The 21,539-nt window shown below is 37.5% G+C and overlaps 1 protein-coding gene and 1 long non-coding RNA gene across 8 annotated transcripts in view; one reads left to right on the top strand and one right to left on the bottom strand.

Annotated features, from left to right (window-relative positions):
- LOC129757752 (protein eva-1) overlaps nucleotides 1–21,539 on the bottom strand; it is a 672,047-nt gene that overhangs the window by 417,840 nt on the left and 232,668 nt on the right. The window lies entirely within an intron of this gene.
- LOC129757756 (uncharacterized) lies at nucleotides 19,806–20,478 on the top strand. The gene is made up of 2 exons (XR_008739788.1): nucleotides 19,806–20,123; nucleotides 20,187–20,478. It is a non-coding gene; the product is annotated as an uncharacterized LOC129757756 (long non-coding RNA).

Here is a 21,539-nt window from a genome sequence, read left to right as displayed (position 1 = left end):
CAGCTTCTGCTGATTACACTGGATGTTAAGACCAGATTTCCAGGCCGCCCCTCCATATCGAAGGATTGACGAAACTACACTCGAAATTATCCTTCGCTGACTACTTCGGATCCCCGAGTTGTTCGCCATTATCTTCGTGAGTGCAACCGTTGCTGTTGCCGCCTTCTTGCATACATACTCAACGTGGTTTTAAAGCTGAGCCGGTCGTCAATCATCACACCCAAATATTTAAGCTCACGCTTTGATTCGATAGTGCATGATCCAACTGTAATCCTGCCTGTTTGCGGTGAAATCAGGTTTGATATCAGGATCATCTCGATTTTGTGGTGAGCCAACTGCAAACTTTTGGAGTGCATCCAGCTCTCTACCGCATCTACAGCCTCTGAAGCTCTTAGCTGGACGATTTCTGTAGAGTAACCCGTCGCTAGTAGCACGACGTCGTCCGCGAAACCAACCAACTTTACTCCCTCTGGCAGGCTCAATGTCAGCACCTCATCATACGTAATATTCACCAGAACCGGGCCCAGTATCGACCCTTGCGGTACTCCAGCTGTAACATCCATTTCCTGGAATCCGCTGTCCAGCTGACATTATTGAAGGCGTTACGCAAATCCAATGTTACTACCGCACAAAAACGGTCTTCTCCTCTCTTCTTGAGTCTGGCTTTATCAGACGTTTCGATGACAGTTCGAATGGCGTCGACTGTGCATCGCCCTTTTCGAAAGCCAAATTGATTGTTGGACAATCCGCCCTCGCCCTCGGTGTACTGCTGGATACGATTCAAGATCACCTTTTCCAGAACCTTCCAATCTTATCCAGTAGGCATATTGATCTGTATGCCGATAGGTTCCTCAATAGCTTTCCTGGTTTGGGCAGCAGAACCAGCTTTTGCCGTTTAAAAATATCTGGAAACATCATTTCCTCTATACAAATTTGCAGTGACGATCGGAACATTTCGGGAAATTTCATAATCGCGGCCTTAACTGCAATGTTCGGGATACCATCTGGACCCGCAGCCTTTTCCAGCTGAAGGGATTTGGCGATGTCGCGCATTCCTTCCAACGATATTAACTCCTCCTCGCTCGTATCCCAGTCGTACGGGACTTGCGGTCAGCTAATGATATTATGATGAGGGAACAGCTTTCTCGTTATTTCCCTCAGTTTGTTGGGGCACATTTCAGGTGGTGTGCTACCGCTTTTGTTTTCTGCCATTACTATCTTGTAGGCATCACCCAATGGTCGGTCATTGGCATCAAGACAAAGTTTCCTTAAACATGCCTTTTTACTCTCCTTGTATAGTTTTCGCATTTTTTGAAAGCAGCCTACGCTAATCTTTTTCCATTTGAGTTCGTGCTCTCTTCATGTTTCGCCTAGCGCGAAGGCAGCTGGCACGCAAATTCGCGATTTCTTCAGCCACCAATAAACTGGTGGATGTGGGTTTCTACGATTGGCTCTCCTCGTCACAGATCCCTGCAACGTTACACGATTTGTCTATGTATCGTGTGACCAACATCTTTTAAATAAGTGGTCGTGAATCTCGTTTTTAAGCTTTTTTTTCCTCAGATTTAAGCTTTTTTTGCCTTGAGAGCATAGGAGATGAAAGCTCAAATCTGAAGCAAAAGCTTAAATCTGTCAAAAAAGGGGAAATCTGAGAGATGTGCTCCACACGGTTTGTATAACATTGCCGGCACGTGCCTCGTCATTGTGCGTCACAAGCACGTGTGAGTACTTTCGTCAGGTTTTCCGCCAATAAGTTAGACAGGTTTTGCTCCCACTTCAACACCTCGACAAAGACATTCCGGTCAAATTGGTTTGTCCTCGCTCACCCTCCAATTACTTGTCCATCTGGGACTAGCAAATGTGATATCTATAATAGATTCACGGCCCTCTGTATGGTAGGTTCTAGTATTACCAACGTTCGTCAGGTCCACATTCAGCCTTGCAAGTGCTTCAAGTAGACTCTGTCCTCTGTCGTTCGTAACGGAATTACTCCATTCCTGGGCCCACGCATTGAAATCCCCCACAAAAATAAAGGGGCTTCTGCCTGTGAGCAACTTGACTATCCTATACTATCCATCGTAGCGCTAAACTTCTCCAAGGTCCACCTCGGTAGAGCGTACCAGCTACAGAAAAAGATCCCATTAACTTTGGCTATCAAGAAGCCTTCCTCATTCGATGTGACCACTTCTTGTATGGGAAACTTTTCTGTCATCCCTATTGCGGCCGGATTGGCATTACCGTTCACCCAATTTGTGCCATTCAGGGCTCTATAATAAGGGTCTGCTACTAACGCTATGTCTAGCTTCTCTTCCACCGCCTTCAGTCGCAGAAGCTGTTGTGCATCGTGACAGTGGTTGATGTTGATTTGGATTACTTCCAAGCCCTTGGTATCGCTGCTAGCGCCTTTTGGTAGGCAGAGTACCATGGGTTGCCAGTTACATGGTCACCAGTGCAAATAAGACACTTCACCGGCTTACTGCAGCTAGCCGCTATGTGATCGGATTCTCCGCACCCCCAGCATAATCCTCGTCTGTCAACTCCCTTGCAGTCAAATGACTTGTGGCCATACTCCATGCATCGACTCTGGTTGCTGGGTGATGGTTATCTGACAAACTGACCATCCCACCTGTAGCTGCCTGCACTCGAGTGCTGCGTTGGCTGCTATCACCACTGGAAGCCTCACAATTGCAACCTGTGTTCCGGATTTGGGAGGACACTGTCTCTATCGGATCGAGATCTGATCTTCGCCAATTATAGAAGTATGTATGTACATATGTATGTATGTATGAGAACCCAGCAGTGGCTGATAGGTCTTTCGACTCGAGGCAGTACGGGAAGTCTTGATCGCACATTCAAATATTGTCAATACTTAACTCATCAACAATAATTTCAGCACAGCCAAGGGATTCGTTACCACTGCACTGGTTTGGGACAGGTTTAACTTATCTCACTTCCTTCCAACTGCTCGAAACAAATAAATATGTATGTATGTTTGTATGTATGTATGTATGTATGTATCCAACTTGGTTTTGCGGCAGCGCCGTGGTTATGGCCAAGAACTGTTCGAAACATATAAATAATTCTGAAAAGGTACCTGAGAAACCTAATCGCTTCTCGGCTTGAAGGCTAAGATCAAAGTGTACCTAAGTAACCTACTCATGATTCTAAGTTTGCCCATATACTCCGAACATTTGATGTCCTGACAATGATTTTGACGTTTTCCATACAAAACCGTAAAAAAATGAAATTGCATGTTTCTTGGTCATAAATTTCATTTTCAAACCACCGACATTATTGATTGGGTGGATAGAATTGGATAAAAATTGTACAGCTTCTGGAAAATACTGTTTTACATTTTTTCACCAAATTTTGAAAGAAAAAATTAGACCCTAAAAAGTTACAGCATACTAGGTATGTGTGTTGTGTGAATTTATCAATTCAGTGAAATATGGAAGCCTTTCGAAGTGAAAGCACAGAGAACAAGTACAAACCAGCCCACGAGATTCGTGTTAAAAATCCAACGACTATTATGAACCATCATAGGGTAAGTTACCCTTCTTTGGACCCTTTAAGCGGCGGTTTTCAAATAATCATATTTTTCTCATAAATTAACGGAAGTTATATCTTTCATTTAATTTATTTAAAGTTATCCATCGCCGTTTTTGAAAGATTTGCAACGATATGGATGATCAAAATTTCCATCTATGAACCTATTGTTCCTATGTACTGAACTGGTAACTTTCATTGGACTTAGGCGCGTGCGAAGGACCCGACCATGCATGGTGAGGGTTTTCAAAATTCAAATTATGCTAAAATAAAAACAAAAACAATATGAAATATGCAAAATAAATAAGGAAATTGGTTTCTACAACCACTTACCTAGTTATGACCATCATACAAACCCCAGTGAATAATAATTTTACTGTAACGATTCAAAATGAATCAGTTAAATTTTAAATTAAATTCTGTAAGTAATAAATAAATTGTTCAAATTGATGTTCCTTATTCTGAATCAGAAATTTGCTATAAAAAAAATTAACAAAATTAATTACGAAGATATAATAAGAAATAAACAAATGATGACTTCAGCAAAACTACCAATTATACCATGCGCTTCAATAATGTGGAATCAAATACTAGAGCGTGCCATTTTTAAAAGGATTTAATCTTAAACACTTTTAACAGATAGACTAGGGTTGCCATCCGTTCCGCAAAAGTGGGACATGTCCCGCTTGTTTCTGAAATGTGCTGCTCCGTTTTTTTATCAAAATGTCCCGCTTTTTTCTATGAAAACTTTTTGAAAGTTTCACTGATTTACATTGGTAGGAATTAAAATCAACTTCAATTTAAATTCAATTCCTATTTTAAATAATTCAAATGTGTTGTTTTCTGGCATTTTTCTCAAAATAAGTAGCATTTTTTTCAACGTTCATATACATAACACGAGATTTGACAACTCGTATTAATCCTAGCATTCAATTAAGATTTTGGGCCAGTTAAACGATCTTTGAGCTCTTTAACCGATGCAGACTACTATCGATTCATGAAATTTTTTTTTATGATGTTTCCAGACGATAAAAAATCCTTATTTTTTACCGTAATTCTTAAAGTATCTCATAAAATTTTATACTAGATTTAAAATTTTCACGAATTTCAGTTTAAGGAATGAGTAAAATTCTGGATAAGACGAAACAGGACATTGGAAATAATTATTTTTTACCGTACTATTGTAATAAACAAATGTTTCAAGAGATGGGAGTTATTCTGTTTCAATGTGTGAAGAAATAAGCGATTTTTTTTTCAATATGCTTGTATCCCACCTGGTAGATTATGAAAAATGGCTGTTAAAAATTATTCAGAAAAAAAAACCGGTTTCTCTCTTGACAATTGCTCGCAACTACAACATTTTCGACTTCAGAGCCTCAGCTATAAAAAGCTGGAAGTTTCATTGAGTATTCAAGTTTTTAAAACAATTTTGGAATGTCAAATTATCTGAACAACTTTTGCTGAAGGTATTCAATATAGTTCATAATTCATTGGAAATGGAATGCATGCGCTCTGGAACTTCAATTTTTTATTCAGATGATATTTTTCGTTCAAATTTTTGTTTTTAAATTAAGATCAATTATCATATTATTATATTGCGAAAAGTTAAGTTTTTTTTCTTAAGGTACAGAAATTCTTGGCTTCTTTAGTAATTTTTAATTTTCTAAAATCATGCGATTTTCACCCTCCTTAGAAAATGGGGTAACTTGCATTAAACTTAGTTTTAAATGAAAAATCTTATGAACCCGTATGAAAATTTATAATTTTTAATATATTTGCGGTGCCATAAAGACCATAACGCATGAAAACACCAATTGCAGTAAGTTTTTGGTCTGTAAAAACTAATTTTCACTTTTTTTCTGAAAATAAGGATGCTGCATACATTTAGGGGTTAAATAATTCTACGAAAAATTTGTAACGAATGCTAGAGCGAAGCAACCACCAGTAGTTTAAGCGCCACTCCCCTATACAGAGAGACTACTGAGGCTTGTTGGAAGGCCCGGCTAAGGCTCTTATCTAGGGCGGGTTTAACGCAGCTCAAACACTTCAATCCCATTAAATAGAAACCCAATCGTAAAGTCCGCCAAACAGGTTCGTCTCAATTGCACAAGGTCGAACAAAAAGGAGTGAAGAATAATTTAACGATAACGGAGCGGTAAATAATAATTTAAATTTCCTAATCCCGAGCAATTCCCATGAATCTCATCATTAGTAACAGACACTAGCTTTGCAATAAGAAAAGAGCCGTGTATTCATTTTAGGTAGCAAAGCTTTCTTATTTGAACAAATCTTTCCCTAATGTGACGTCACCCCTAATCTCTTGGTCATTTAGTTGTTCATAAGTATACAGTTTTCAAAGAAAGATCTAACCTTATGTTCCTGTGAGTGGCTTACGGCGAGGCGATGACGGCTCCACGATGACGGCTCCACGATGACGGCTTGACGATGACGGCGACACGATGACGGCGACACGATGACGATGATCCGACGTAATCTTCGATGACGGTTGCTAGCTAGCATGTATCGGACACGTGGTTGGGCTTTTCACACGTGCTCAACGAGGAGGCTGATCAAAAGAGTGGTCAAGATTTGGTGACGGACCACGTGATGATGATCATACGAAGGTTCACCGAGTTAACGTTAGGACAGGCTAGTTAACTGGTGAATTCTTTTGTGAGCTCAGAATCTGCCGAACTTGGTGCGAAACGAAAACCGGATTCAATTTGCCAAACGGTCAATGCACACCTTTCTTGGCGGGTCGAAATCAGCACGCTTTGCTAGCGAGTTCAAATTGGGTATGCTGGAATCAAGCTCTGCGTAGTGGTTAATTGGAAACGATCCACATTCGAGCAGACTCGATTCTGATGCTCGCTAGCCAAGTGATGAACCGGCAATGGTATTTGGTTCCGATTTCCACTAGAGGGCGGCAACGTGCCAATGAGATGACGACACAACCACACCTGCAGTGTTGAACGGGCGGAGGGTGGTTGGCGATGATTTTACTCGATTTTCCGGATAGACAGTGCTGGTCGAAAGATTCTGGACACTGCCCTTCGGACTCCGTGTTCGTTGTCGAAGAAATTCTCCTCTCGACCCAAACCAGGACCCACGTTGAACAGTGGGTATTCTGTTCAACAAATAATGTGTTTTTAGCCCAAATTCATTATAGGATGGTTCGTTAACAATTTCTTACCGCTTTGTCACAAACACCGGTGCACACTTGGTGATGCGACACAATTCAGACCAACGTTGATACGGCAATTTAGAAATCCTTTAAAACATAATCCGCCATAAGCCTAAAAACTCACTTTATTCTAACAAGATCAACTTACAATCACTTCCTGCACCTAATTTCACAGAGCGCGTGTTTGGAAGGTATTCAGCCGTCGAACAGGTCTGTTACCGACAACAATTTCCACAGAAATGACCCGAGATTGCTCTACAATTGTTGAAAGTCCCTATCCAAACCGCCTCATGAAACATTTTTAGAAGAACGCTATAGTACAATTATTCCCATCTCAAACAATAGGTCCTTTAGACAAACAAAGGAAAAAGTAGGAGGGAAAATTGGAAATGATTGGGAGTTTGCCGTTCCGAACGACCAAATTTCCAAGTAATGAGATCTTATCGCGGAGCTCAAAAAAAAAATCAAGATCGCGCAAGCGCTCAAAAATCTCAGAGACCAAGCCTGGGTACCTAATCCTATTGACGAGTGCTTCACTCACATTTAATAACACGGAGGGAAATTTGTTTGCACATTTATTAAATATTTATATTTTGATATAAATGAATGTTACAAATTATTCAAGCTGAAGTCATAAAAATAAATGTTTGGATGAATGAAATTTCAATGTTCACAAACGCGTTTTGAAAAACATTCATATTCCAGCACTTGGAAACGAGATTTACAAGGTGGTTTTTTGATTTGCATTTTGTTGCATTTTACCCCAGACACCTAACTCAATTATAAAAATATTTATTTAAAAAAATTGGGCGATTGTTTGAAAAATATTTTTACACCAACAGTGTTGGTATAGCATGAAGAAACTAGTAAAATGTTTGTAGGTAATATTATCAAGCCTATCCGTCATACTCGGTAAAGTTTTTTTCGGCATCAAAAAACGTTTAAATTTGTACATTTATTGCTTGATTTTTCAAATTTTGCATAAAAATAAAAAACTTGAAAAACTAGCTTAAGATGCGAGAAAATATGTCATCATCATTTTGTAGTCATTAAAAGATAGCTTTATTGCAATAAATTAAATTAAAAATTGATTTATTGTGGTGTTATATAAATGCTGCATCTAACCCCGCTGTTCCATGATGCCCCGTTTGACGGTATTCCAGAAAGGACCCAAAAACTATTTCTTAAATTTTGAGTAATGATTGCTAAAATCTAAAATGGGAGAGGTTCTTGAAAAGTTCAACGGTTCAATAAAAAAAAAATACACGAGGTACAATATTGTCGCTGAATCTCCAAACCAGAGTTTAAGTCAACATCAGCGACGACGACAAACTTCCGGTAAATTTAGGATTTTAACTGTATTGACTAGAATTCAGGATTGAGTTTAGAAAGGCGATTTTAATAGAGTTTCAACCGGTTTGATAAAGGATCAGACTGAGGATTATTGTTTTTAGCAGCTTTCGTTTCGACATATTTTGTCCGAGATGTCACTGGAATTTATTCCGTTTTTTGATAAACGCTTCAAAAGTGAGCAGCAGATCTTTCAATGGAACGTGCTGAATGAAATTTAGCTAATTAAATCTTGGATATTTGAAAGCCCTGTACTTGAAGATGATCTTATGCATTACACATCTGATTGAAAACAATGAAGAAGCATTTAAATGAAAGAAAAAGAATTTCAAACTTTTCACAAAACACTAAGTTATATTTTATTCGATGTGAGGTCAAACTATTTTATTAAACATTGTGAGAAAATTAAACAAAGATCTGGTTAACCTACACATACTCAGACTGCCATAAATGACGGTCCAGTTGATTTCGACTTACATGTTTACATGAGTTATTTACAGATTGCAAATCGCTTGCTTTTTAATGCAAATACATCTATGGCTTTCCTACAATCGATTAAATTATTCATTATCATTTAATGCATGATGCGATGCCTAATTGAAAAGAGTGAATCAACATTGGCGCTGCTGGTTGAACGAATTTGAATTCGGTTTCATCTACGAAGTGTTTTAAATTAGCCAACAACAATGGTCATGCATCAAATTATTGGAACTTTCAAGCAATTTGCGTCCTCCCAATTAGCGTGGCAGTTACGAAATTAATTTTCCAACAATTGCGATCTGGCTACCGCAGGCAGAATTCTAAAGTCAAGTTTCTGATTTATGTTTTTCTTCCATGATGGTTCAGCAGAATTAACTGCTCCGAAGAAAAACTCCCATTGCCACAGGCAGTTGAGAAGTTAATTATTTTATCATTTATTTCTTTGCTAGCGAACGAAATGGCCCGACTTAAACCAACATAAAATGAGCGAGGAGAGCAAGTGCTAATGCGGAGCTGTTGTCATGATTATTGGTGAAGAGTTTTATTAAATGAAAGCGAAATTTATAACATTCTTTCGTGGGAAGACTCTTTCGAGCAATTTGCTAATTGATAAACATAGAATTTCTTAGATTTTCTGAGTGTTCCATAGAAGAGGGAAGTTGTCTATGGCTGGACATTTGCTGTGGCCGGACAACAGGGATTTAAGAAACCTAATTATAAATTTCAATAATATTTTGACATCATTAGAAAGAGCTAATGGTAACCTCAGACGGTTGTTAAATTTTTGACAACCTTATCTCAATCTCACGTAGTATAATTTTTAACATAAAAAAATTGCATCGTCATCAATTTTTGGTTTTAAAATAATTCGAACGCTTAAGAAAGCTTAAACTTCCTTCATGTTGCACAAGAAACAAACTGCTACTATTTACCACAAACCCGATGTTGCGCACGGTTCATAGAACATAAACCATAGGGAGATAATAAAAAGCTATCTTTCGGGGTGCATACATGAACGTCATATATTTTACGACCTGGCCGAATCTGGTACTCAATGTTTCTTGGAAGATACATATGTATGTAGCACGTAAGAAAAAAAAATGTGGGAAAATAGCAGCTTCTTCCTTCTAGCACAGCAGCAAGGAAGCTGGTTCTGGATATTTTTTTCCGGTCGCGGTCAAAATTTGCCGCACAAGAAATCAGAAAGTTTTTTTTCCGGATCCGGATCACCGCCCAAACGAGGTCAACGCTGCCAGGCTGCTCCAGTTTGGAGATGTACCTACCTATCTTCCCTTGTTCTGTTCCGTCCGGGGTTGCACTTTGGTTGGCTTTGGCATGTCTTCAACCGGATTCCAATCCAAACTCACGCCCTTAGCTTCCCTTCGATGCATGCTGAGAGCGAATGTTGGGTGGAAATGTTGCCTGTTATTTGTTTATTTTGCGAAAATTGAAACTCTCCGCGTTCAAAAGATTTTCTAATCGCATTGATATAATTAAAGCTTGCTTCATTTAGAATCGGTACAAATTTTTGCTCATATTGTGGTGCTCCTTTTGGACGGATTTGAAAGTTCTTGGCGCCCACGTGTCAGGAATTTTGTCAGCTTCACATAGAGTATGATGGGATAAAAGTACGACCTTAGTGCTATTTTTTTTAGGAATTATTACAATTGTTTTTCCGAAAAAAAACAAGAACAGCATTTGATTCCTTAGACTATTATCTCTTTTCTAAAAAATAACGAAGATAATCGATCGACGCATTTGATAGCAGTAGTGAAAATGCCTATCGAAACGTACTCTTACCCCACCAAGCGAGAGGACAAAAGTTCGAATGGTGTGGAGTAAAAGTATTCGAAATTCCACAATTGTGCATGAAGACAAGAGGAAAATTATTTTTTATCAATCTTTGCTCACAGCAGGAGCTTCTGTGCTCGCTTCTGATACAATTCCTACGCCGATCAACCAGCGCAAATTTGGATTTCTCCTCAAATTTTCCTTATTCAACAGGTTTAAGAAATCCCATCGTATTCGAGTAATTCTCCGCGCGAGCAAGTCGTTGTAGAAAAATATGCGCTGATGATTTTAAAAAAAAGTTAAAACTTTTCTTCCACATTTACTTCAGTGAACCCTGTACATCAGTCGTACTTTGCCTCATTTGCAGTTCGTACTTTTGCCACTATAAGTGTTCTTGTGATTCCCAGTTTATTGTGCAAATCAGAGACATATTAAAGAAATTCTCTCTTCTGCATTTGATAGTGATTGAAAACAACTTAACAGGCACATTAAAACTTCATTGAAATCCAGAATTCGGATTGCTCAAACATGTTTGCCGATATTTTAAATATTACATCATTTATGCTAAAATGCAACTTTACCTCATTTTTCGGAGTATTTTTAACTTCTACGAAAAAAATAATGTCTGGTTATAGGCAGTCCAAATCATTATTAATCCACGCCAGAATTTTTAATTTAACTTTTCTCGGTTTGTGATTATCTCAAAACGTACTTTTACCCGACTCGTACTTTTAACCTACCTTAATCTATGTAGTTTTGACATTCCCCAAATAGACTGTACTTGGTGAACAATCATCATGGAAGCCGAAAGAAGGGAAGAAATTGTGCTGAGTGCTGAGATTTCTTATTTCTCAACTCTAAGCGTATTTCCCTACGGACGGACACAGCGGGTAAAACAAACACTTTCAATATTTCAAAAATTACGATGTCTGGCTCAAATCTAATGATGGGAATATGTTCGCCTAAGTGTATCAACACAGACGAGATCATTTGTTTATTTACATCAAGCAAGGGGTCATAATAGTAAAGAAAACAAACAAAAACTTTAAGGATCCATTATTTGATGTAATTTTCTCTCCTCAGTCAAAAGTACATAACTCGCAATATTTTTGAAAATTTTAACAGTTTTCAAAAAAAAAAAGTTTTTATTGGGCTTCTCTTCAACCGTCTTGAGGAAATTAATCCAATTTCAGTCGAAGGGCTCGAGCAACAAACGTTTTGAAAAAAAATGTTGCTAAGTCGGTTAAGACGGACACCTCAAGGTCGGGTATAACGGACTCATAATTTTCTACAGGTATATCAATTTTTTTTATCGATTTTATCCTCCATATGTTAACAAATGACTTTGACAAGAGCAATTGTCGGTCAAAAAGCATTCAGCTTCTCAAACAGGCCTAAAAAAATGCTGAAAGTGAGTTGCAGATAAAGGCAGCGCCTATAAAATACGGATTTCTGAAAATTACACTGTTTCGCATCTGGACTCGGACCAGTTGGTTCCATTTTGGCTTAAACGCGGTTTCAAATACTTAACTCATAAAAATATATACTTTTAAAACAATTTTCCAGACAAAATGTACCTTTTTTTACGCAGTGTTCGTTTTACCAGAGCATTTTTGAAAAGTGTAATTTGCAAGCATGTTTTAGATTGCTGCTTGATGAAGGAAATTTTCTAATCCCAACGACTAATTCGATAGAAAACTACCTAAACTGCCCATCTATTAGCAATTTCTTTGAGAGATGTCATAAACACAAGTCTTCGAGCAGGGATAGTACCTGATACCTGGAGATGTTCAACAGTGATTCCTACGCTTTATTGATCGTGAAGACATTTTGATTGCTGAGCAGTCAGGGTTTAGGAAGCAGCATTCTACTGAATCTGCTGTAAACCTACTACTTCGAAATTGGAAAATTAATATTGAGGAGGGTAAATACACAGTGGCTGTGTTTCTAGAATTCAAAAGAGCATTCGAGCGTGGCCTAGAGGATAGCGTTTCAGTCTTCTAAGCCAGAGGTCATGAGATCGAGTCTCGGTCACGGCATACATTGTACTCTTTCTGTGGGCTGGTGGTGTTAGCATTAGTAGGATGCTAGCCATTATATCCTTGAAAGATGTACGCTTTAGTCTTAAGTAGAATTTAGATATCTTCAAAGAAACATGAAGTTTCACTGAGATCCTACATGTGTGTGTTCGTTTAAAAAAAAAACCCTCCCTTTTCCCCTTCCAATTTGAAGAGGGTCGGTAACTATCATAGAGACCATCGATTAGATCGATTAGAACTCGTAAATGTGCTGGTGAAATATAGTATAAATTGTACGGTTTTAAACTGGTTTAAGAATTACTTGAATAGCAGAATGCAACAAACAAAATATGGTTCATCTTACTGTCAATACAGAGAAAACAGTCTAGGGGTTCCCCAAGGAAGTGTATTGGGTCCCTTGTTATTTATACTCTACATCAATGACATGAAAAATTGCTTATGCCATGGTAGCCTCAAACTGTTCGCCGATGATTCCGTCTCCTACTGGAGTGGTAAGAGCTCGTTATGTCAGAGGCAAATTCAGATTTGAAAATATTGTTAAGTTTTTGAAGCATAGAAAACTATGCATTAATTTAAATAAAAACCAGCTGGTTTATCGAAAGATAGGAGTTTGTCCAGAATTGTTGATTGATGGTTGTATCGTCGAAAAAGTACGTCAGGTTAAATATTTAGGAGTACAAGTCGACGAAAAACTAAATTTCATAGCTCACCTACATCATAAAGAAAATTGCCATTAAATATGGTGTACTTTGTCGGATAAATAGATATATGACTTTTTGGTCAAAAATAACTTACGTGAAATCTGTTATTATACCACACTTTGATTATTGTGCTACAATATTGCTTCATGCATCAGAAACACAAACAAAGCGGCTGCAAAGTATACAAATCAAAATAATGCGAGTAGTTATACGATGCAACAGATATACTCCTAGTGCTTTAATGCGTGATATGCTGCAATGGTTGTCAATTAAGCAGAGGATTGCGTATAACAGTTTGATTTTTATCTAAAAAATGATTAAAGGATTGCTTCCAGCTTATCTATCAGACGGTCTGCAGTACGGAATTGATGTACACGGATACAACACAAGAAGAGCACATACCAAACTCGAAAAAAAGAGATGACCAAGCGTTCTGTGTTCTATAACAGACTGAAAATTTATAACAACCTACCGCGAAGCATCAAAGACAGTCCAAACACTTTTAAGAACCTGTCATTAAATTACGTGAAACAGACCATTTGAGAAAAGGATTAATCCTATAAAGGATAATACAATAGTGATGAAGATCTGACGAAGCATCAGATAGAATTTGTAAGGTGATGGACATACGCGGAAGTAAGACGTATAAGTCGTAAAGAAATTGATGAAATCAAGTGAACAATATATATTATCCTAAGGATAAACTGTCCCTCCCACTTCTAAAGATGCGTTTGGGGTGGAGGATAGACCCAACTGGGCCTATGGGACCATCACAAAAAAAATCTGTACCAAAACTGCGTTGAAAAAAGTAATATCTGAATATTTGTTGCGATTCTACCTTAGGGTGTCCGTCTTACCCGACATTCACCTACTTTCAAGGAAATGAAAGCTAGCATCTTACAAATGCTTGAACCAACAACCCACAGAAAGTGTACTATGTACCCCGTGACCGGGATTTGATCTTATGCCCACTGGCTTAGAAGACTTGATGGCTAACCTCTACCCCACGGGCTGCGGCGTTATTTGGAAAATCCGTGATGTTCTCCATCTACAGGGTGACCAAAAAATCCGGTCACACAGAAAAATCTCAATATTTCAAAGAATAAGAAGAAAATCAGAATCTGACTTTCATAGCTTTATTCAGTAACTCATCAAGATACTTCACAGACGATATCTCGGAATTACACCACCTTTCTCTGATCGAACCAGCTTCAGACGTCTCGGAAAGCCGTCGCAAGCGGCGTGCACGTCCGGTCTCGTATAATCTTTTTCAACCTTGGAGTTCTCACAGACCTTGGTCGTCCAGATCGTGTCTTGTCCTCGGTGCCTCTGGTCTCTAGGATCGATTTATGGTCTGGTACACGAATTTTCGGTTGATTACGAGCGGTTCTAGGTGTTTGAATATGTTGAATATGTGTCCGGGTTTGTACCCTCTCACATATTCAGCGATAACTGCTGCTCTCAACTCTGCCACTCACAACTTAATGTACACAAACTGCACAGAAACGAAACTCTGCAACTGTGGGCAGCAAAGTTAGCCCTTTCATTTGACATATAGATGGCACCAGAGAGATACAACGTATAGGCTACAGGCGACCCCAAAAAAAAGTGTGACAGGCCTTTTTTGTCACCCTGTAGGCTAGCTAAACAGCTGAAATTGCCCAGAAATACCGGATAGCGCGCTATTTGACGACGATTCGGAAGCCTACGGAAGTCTGTCGAAACGTGATATGGCCAGAAAATTCAGTTCTCCCTTTAGTACCGTGAGGAGACTTCGAGGAAACAAGTCGTATCGAGCTAGCAAATAGCCAAATCGACCCATAAAACAGAATAGGGTGGCCAAAATCCGTACTCGGAAGCTATACAACCAGATGTTGACCAAGTTCGACGGGTGTTTTCTGATGGACGATGAAACCTATGTCAAGGCTGACTTCGGGCAAATCCCTGGTCAAAATTTTACTTGGCAAATTCGTTTTTGTCGACAAATTTGCGCGAAAATTTATTTGCAACTGTGGCAAAAATCGAAAGTTTTCGTAAAAATCAGACAATGACGTCGGAACCAGAACAAAAAGAGTATCTCCAAAAACAATTTTCCCGTTCATTCGATTCAACGACCATTCCGTAATGTTTTGGCAAGATTTGGCAAGCTGTCAATGCAGCAAAAGATGATCAAGAATGGTATGCAGAGAAAGGAGTCCAGTTTGTTTCGAAAAACCTTAACCATAACGAAGACCTGACGGAATAAGATCAGTGTTCGGCACAAAAGCGCTAAACCGCTAATCGCTAATTAGTCCGCTAACTTTTTGTTAGCGGTTTAATTTTGCCGCTTAATTTTGATCAAGCTAGCGAATTAGAAAATTCCGCTAGTTTTTGGTTCCGCTAATTGAAAACCGTTATCTCCCATAGATTTGTGAAAACAGATTATTTACTGACAGAAGTGTACGTTTTGTCGTAAAATGAATTGGCAAATGCTGTTTACAGTTCATTTAGCCATTGTTTCAAGTTCGAATGGAAACTGTTTTCGTGTTTTCTAGTGCAAAGTCTGAAATTGTTTTTCACGTTCACAAATCACTGACTAGAACCTCGACACGAATTTGTGGCATTAATAAGTGTAGATAACTGATAAAAAATTTAACTCATACAAAAATTGAATCAAGATGAAATCTTGAGAAAAAACTGACAACCACATTCTTGTTCCATTAATTGTAAAACGCTTTAGAACTGCCTCAATTTAGGTCCAAATCTCATGAGTTTTGGACCAATCTTTTAACAAGCTTACCCGGCTATTTGGACTAAGGATTTATTTGCCCTGATGTTTATAAATGGATAGTAAAATGTGTATTGTAAATCCTAATAACATGAAATTCGAAAAAATATATGTAATTTTTCGTTTTACTTTATTGTTGGCCAACAGCTAGCGATGAGCGCTTTAAGGGGGGAGGGAGGGGGGGTGGGTAGGGTCTAACACTTTCAAAAAATCGATTTTTATTTTTTTTTATTTTCTTATTGTAAAACATTTCAAGAATGTTTTGTCAAATTTTCAAGTCAATTGAAGCAAAACTGTAGAAATTATAGGCCTTTATCTACTCCTATCTAATACTGCAAGAAAGCAAGAGCAGAAACTTCGAACGCGTTTTTCTCGAAAGCACATTTTTAAAGTCCGTGGACATCGTCATTTGAAAACTACTAATCCGATTCTTTTCAAATTTGGAACATATTTTCTACATATAAAATACAAGACCCCAACGTTTTTCTTTTTTGTTTTTTTTACTTTGGGGAGATTTTACAGGAGAAAAATGGCGGATTTTTTCTTGAAAAATCGTAGTTTTTACTTCAAACAGCCACAAAAATGTCATAAGAAATTTTTTAAGTTAAATAAAAACATTGGGGTCCAGAAAAACATCTATTTAAAATATTTTGCTCTGATTTTTGACTTCAGATGATTCTGTGCTGAGATACAGTGTCCACCGCAAATCCTGTTTTCTAAAAGGCATCCTCGAAAGTGCTCCGTCACCGGCTCATTTTTCAATATTTTTCTGCGAAAAAAATACTTAATGTTCTTTTAACAATGCTTTGTATAATGCAAAAAATTTGAACGATAGCTCTAGAAAAAAATCGTAAAAATGGTGTTTTTTTATACCCGTTAGACCCTAACCCCCCTCCCCCCCCCCCCCCCCCCTTAAGCTGGAAGCGATAAATTTTTCATCCCATTTAGCGCTTTGGATTAGCGATCGCTTACTTTTCAGGAGTCAGCGATTTATTTAGCGGCACTAAGAATTCAGTTAGCGATGCAGAACACTGAATAAGATAGATTGAAACGAGTGCCCTCGTAAAGTACTTTACATGGGATTGAAAAAATAATATCATTTTAAAGCGAATTTCAAAGTAGGGGAAAACTGTACAAGACGCACCAGCGGGGTAAGATGGCCCATGCCATTATTTCTTGAAAATACGCTAAGCTATGGCTTCGAATTATGATTTTCTTCATGTTTAATGTAGCAAACAAGATTTTTTATCCTTGCTTAGGTAAAAAGTTCCCAAAAACGACTTTATTTCTTAGAAATAGAAGGATTAATCGATTCTGCATGAAACTTATTATTTTTCATGTTTAACATATAAGGATTATTGATCAAACAGCCTGCGCAATCTTATAAAACTACAGCTTATCGTTTTTCCACTCGTATGCACTTTCGGAAGACTATAAATATCTTGTTGAATTTCACACTGACGATAAGAATGCAAAAATATATCGAATTTCGTCCATTTTTAAGTTTTAAAGGTTCACCAATATTTGATCCGAAAAAGTCATCTGCCGCCATGTTTGTCGCGATATTAGCCAAGCAATTTCATTTCGTTGCCAAGACCCCACTTTATAGGTACCAATCGACTCAGCTCGACGATGATGTCCGTCAATTTGTATGTTCCATTTAAAACGTTCTTACCACATTAACTCCTATTCTAGGTTTCACGATTTTGATGAATTACACACTATTAATTTTTTGGTGTAAATTTAGGTCAAATTGGATGCACAAAACTGAAGCATCACATTTGACATAAATTTACATCATGAAATAAGTGTCGTATAAACTCCGAAGACAGAAACGCTTGAAGACCTAAGTTTTGGATCGAATAGACATAAATTTAAACTAATGAAAACAAAAATTTATGTCAAATAAGATTTATTCTTGATGCGGCACACATAAAGTTATGTTCTCTGTGATGTAATTTTCTGTCATTTTGTATGCACAAAAACGAAGCATCGTTTCTGATGTAAAATTAGGTCGCCTTAAATTTACTTCTTATCCCCTGGATCATTGAATCAAACCTGCGTTAAAAAAATAGAAATATGAGTAGTTGCACAAATTTTTATTGGTCATATACCTTCACAATTCTTAATCTATGATGCTGATACACAATTTTAATGTTTGAGTCTCTCTGTAAGCATTTTAAATATATCACAATGTTTACAATAACTCATACTTTAATACATGTTGTATTTATTTTTCATAATTTAATGAATTAAATCCTAGTTTTTTTTCTAGTGAATGTATTACAATCGAGGCCTTCAGATACACATGGAGATAAGTGCCTAAATGTTAGTTTCCAGAAAACATGCTCCAAAGTTATCGAGGGGCTCTATTTTCCATATATGTACATATTGTTTTTAAATTCTAGCAGTTTTTATTCAATCGAAAGTGTTAAAATTAAAAAAAAATCAGAGTTTTGCACCAGGTGTAAAATCAATTGGCAAACTTAATTTTGACACTCATCTCCAAATTTTGGCGAGGGCTTTTTTTATTCTTGAACTCTCTAAGAGTTTATAATTATTATTTTTGCTGCCTGAAAGTCTTACTTTAGTGGCTTGTTCACGTCATGGTTGAAAATACTTGCTTAAAAATAAAATCGACAGAAATTACAAAAATATTAAAGTTTTTTAAGAATTTGCTAACCTATGTTTAAACATTTTTTCTTTGATATTCTATTCTTATTCTTTTTTCAAATGATACCAGTATAAATAAATAAAATTAAAAAAATCGACTTAATATTCAATCGCTTGCCATCCAACCAATTCATCACATAAAAAAAGATAAACTATAGTACTATTTATAATATTGTTCAAAGACTTATCAATTCATCTGTGTTGTTGGAGATAATTTTCATCACGAACATGCAATTTAATAACGAATGTTTGAAATTTTTAATCATCGATGCAGCAAATTGCGGTTCCTGCTTTATGGGAAAAAGGAGAGCAGTGTGTAAACACTTACGAACACGACAGACGCACATCGGTGTCGTACACACTTGAGGACTCTCGGCCAACTTGAATCTGTTATAGTCGAATTGCTGACCATGTCTGTCTAGAAATTCGAAGTAAACAGCCGGTTCCTCGGCGGCAGTCCTTTTGCCGTATGACGTTTCCAGAACCATGGACATTGCAGGAGCCGCTTGAATATAAACTGCTGCCTGGAAGAGGTCGATTTCTGTTGCAGCTGCCGTGGTTTACTCCTGGCATCGTCATGCTCCTTGAAAGCATCATTAGTATTAAGCCGGCGCACCTGACAAAATAATGGATTTCAAATTATTTAAGTGCTTTAAAAGGGGAACTTCGGCTGAAATAAGCCGGGGGGGGGGGGGGGGGGAGGCAACTTCGACTGAAATGCCAATTTGACTAAATCATCGACATCACAATACTTACCTATACCAGGAACGGGATCCAATGTCTAAAACCAGGTCAGCTGGTACATACTGCTTCGTACGTTCTGGGCGGCGACGGAAAACAGCAGGGGATGTTGCACGTTGTTCGTCTTGGTTTTCAGATCAAACTTAAGCGCTGTTTTGCCATGGTCTGTTTGTTTTTTTTTGTTTCCTTCCAAATCTGATTCGTGGTAGCAGAGATGCCTGTTAGGTTTTTTTTAGTTTTACCTAAGTTTCAAATAAAAATCTGTTTTATTGAAAAACGATTTTATAAAATATAATCACTACACAAAGGTAAAGAAACACGATTTTTGCTCTTCCCAATTCAAAATATATTTTCAATGACGATGAAAAATAAATAATTCCAAATTATTATTTGTTTTTTTTTTTTATTGAATAATCTTGAACTTAATAAGATCCCGCATAGCGAAAAACCATACTTTGAATCTTTCGAATTATTCGGTTCTGATTATATTGATAGTTAGATTTATTTTTGGGTCATCGCTAATGCGCCTTCGCTAGAAACGAGTAAAAACTATTTCGAAAAGATACGATTAATCTTCCAAGAAACAAAATGAGTAATTTTGCAACACGCCGATAAGATAAAATATTATTCCTGAAAGATAAAATTAATCATCACGAAATAAAATTAATTATTTTAGCAACGCGCCCCAAATTTTTCTGCTGTCATCACACGTGGCCCATTTTGTGCCGGAAAAAATCTTCTCCTGGCATAGTTCTCGCAAAAATTACCTTTTATTGGTCGATCTGATAGGCAATAGAACCGGTTCCGACGTGGGATCAGTAGCCGACAGCGCCGGTTCCGGTTGTGCGAGGGTGAGTACACCGACTATTGATTAATAATAACTTTTTTTTTTAGATAGAATTATTTTATTTCAGGCGCAGGTAGACGGGTGTCTCAGGCCTGACTTCTTAGGCAAAGGTGAAGGATACGTTGCTGGTTGTTCGAGAAAATAAAAAGGCGGAAGAGCAGCAGTGAAAGGCGTCTCTTGAATCATGAAGCGGACAACAAATGTTAGGGCGGCTCCCGAAGGAGAAAGCGAGGGAATTGCAAGTGGAGATCAAAACCTGGAGGAAGCGCTCGGCTGCTCGGAAATGAAACTTCGTGTCTGTTATAAGTGAAAAACAAAGTGATTTAAAAATGTTTAATAAATAAACAGTTGTAATAAAATTCCTTATGTTTGAATTTGATTCTAGTATTAATAATGGAAGCTACCTTTTATTATTTTTAATAGTAAAAAGATCTTTAGAAGATCAGCTGTAGCGTCAGCAAAACGTGCAAACGAAGATAAAATAACGATAACATCTATCTTTTAGCTACGATTCGAATAAAGAAAAAAGCAAAAAAAATGAATGGTTACTCTACTTAACGACCCGTTCGCTGTATCGTTAAGTGCGTCCAAACGATTCCATGTCATGAAAAAAAGACTAGCTTAATCGTACATTAATAATCCAAAAATATAAAGCTTATCTTTCGTGTGTCTTGGGAAGAAGATAATTGAAATCGTTAATGTATAATACTGATTTATGCGGGATACAATTAAGTAAATGAGTTTTTTTTTTGCTTTTTATCATAAATATAAAAGATATCATAAATTTGGAAACTTTAAAACTTGCATCCCTGAATTCAGCTATCTTTTTGTCATTTCAATTTTCTCCATGCACTCTCTTTTCGCAATAAATGGGATTAGAAGACTGTTCGAAAAAACGAAGCCTTTACTGTACAACAGACAGGTGACATTCAAATTGAACGTTGGAAACAAAAGCGGTATAGAAGTAAAAATCATCAAATAAGGCCGACGACCTAGTGAGAGGAGTGAGAGCGATGCGAGGCGAATTGGCGAACGCGGTCAATGAGGTCGAGCGGCGAAACAAATTGACATCTGCTTCACCGCGTTGAATATGTCAGGTTTAAGCGATTCACACATTTTCATCAAATGTGGTTCGCCGCATTGATTCGCATTTACCAGTATGCATCGCATCGCATTCACTATGTCATCGGCCTTAGAGCTTACTAAAATTGCTTAACGATTTGATACTTTTATCTTGATATGACGCATGTAATTAAAACAAAATCTCAGTACGTACAACTTTTACTTCAGAAAATAATATACCTAATTTAATTTGGTAGTGTGTTATTTGATTGTGTGAGATTTAAAAAAAGGATTCCTAAATGGTGTGTTAGAAGTATTAAGCAACAATAAGCCTTTAATATAAAATCATAAATAAGCA

The sequence above is a fragment of the Uranotaenia lowii genome, chromosome 3 (genome assembly GCF_029784155.1).
Source record: "Uranotaenia lowii strain MFRU-FL chromosome 3, ASM2978415v1, whole genome shotgun sequence".
Classification (NCBI taxonomy): Eukaryota; Metazoa; Arthropoda; class Insecta; order Diptera; family Culicidae; genus Uranotaenia; species Uranotaenia lowii.
The sequence above is the reverse complement of the archived record's forward strand: the minus strand, read 5'-3'. Positions and strand labels throughout refer to the sequence as shown.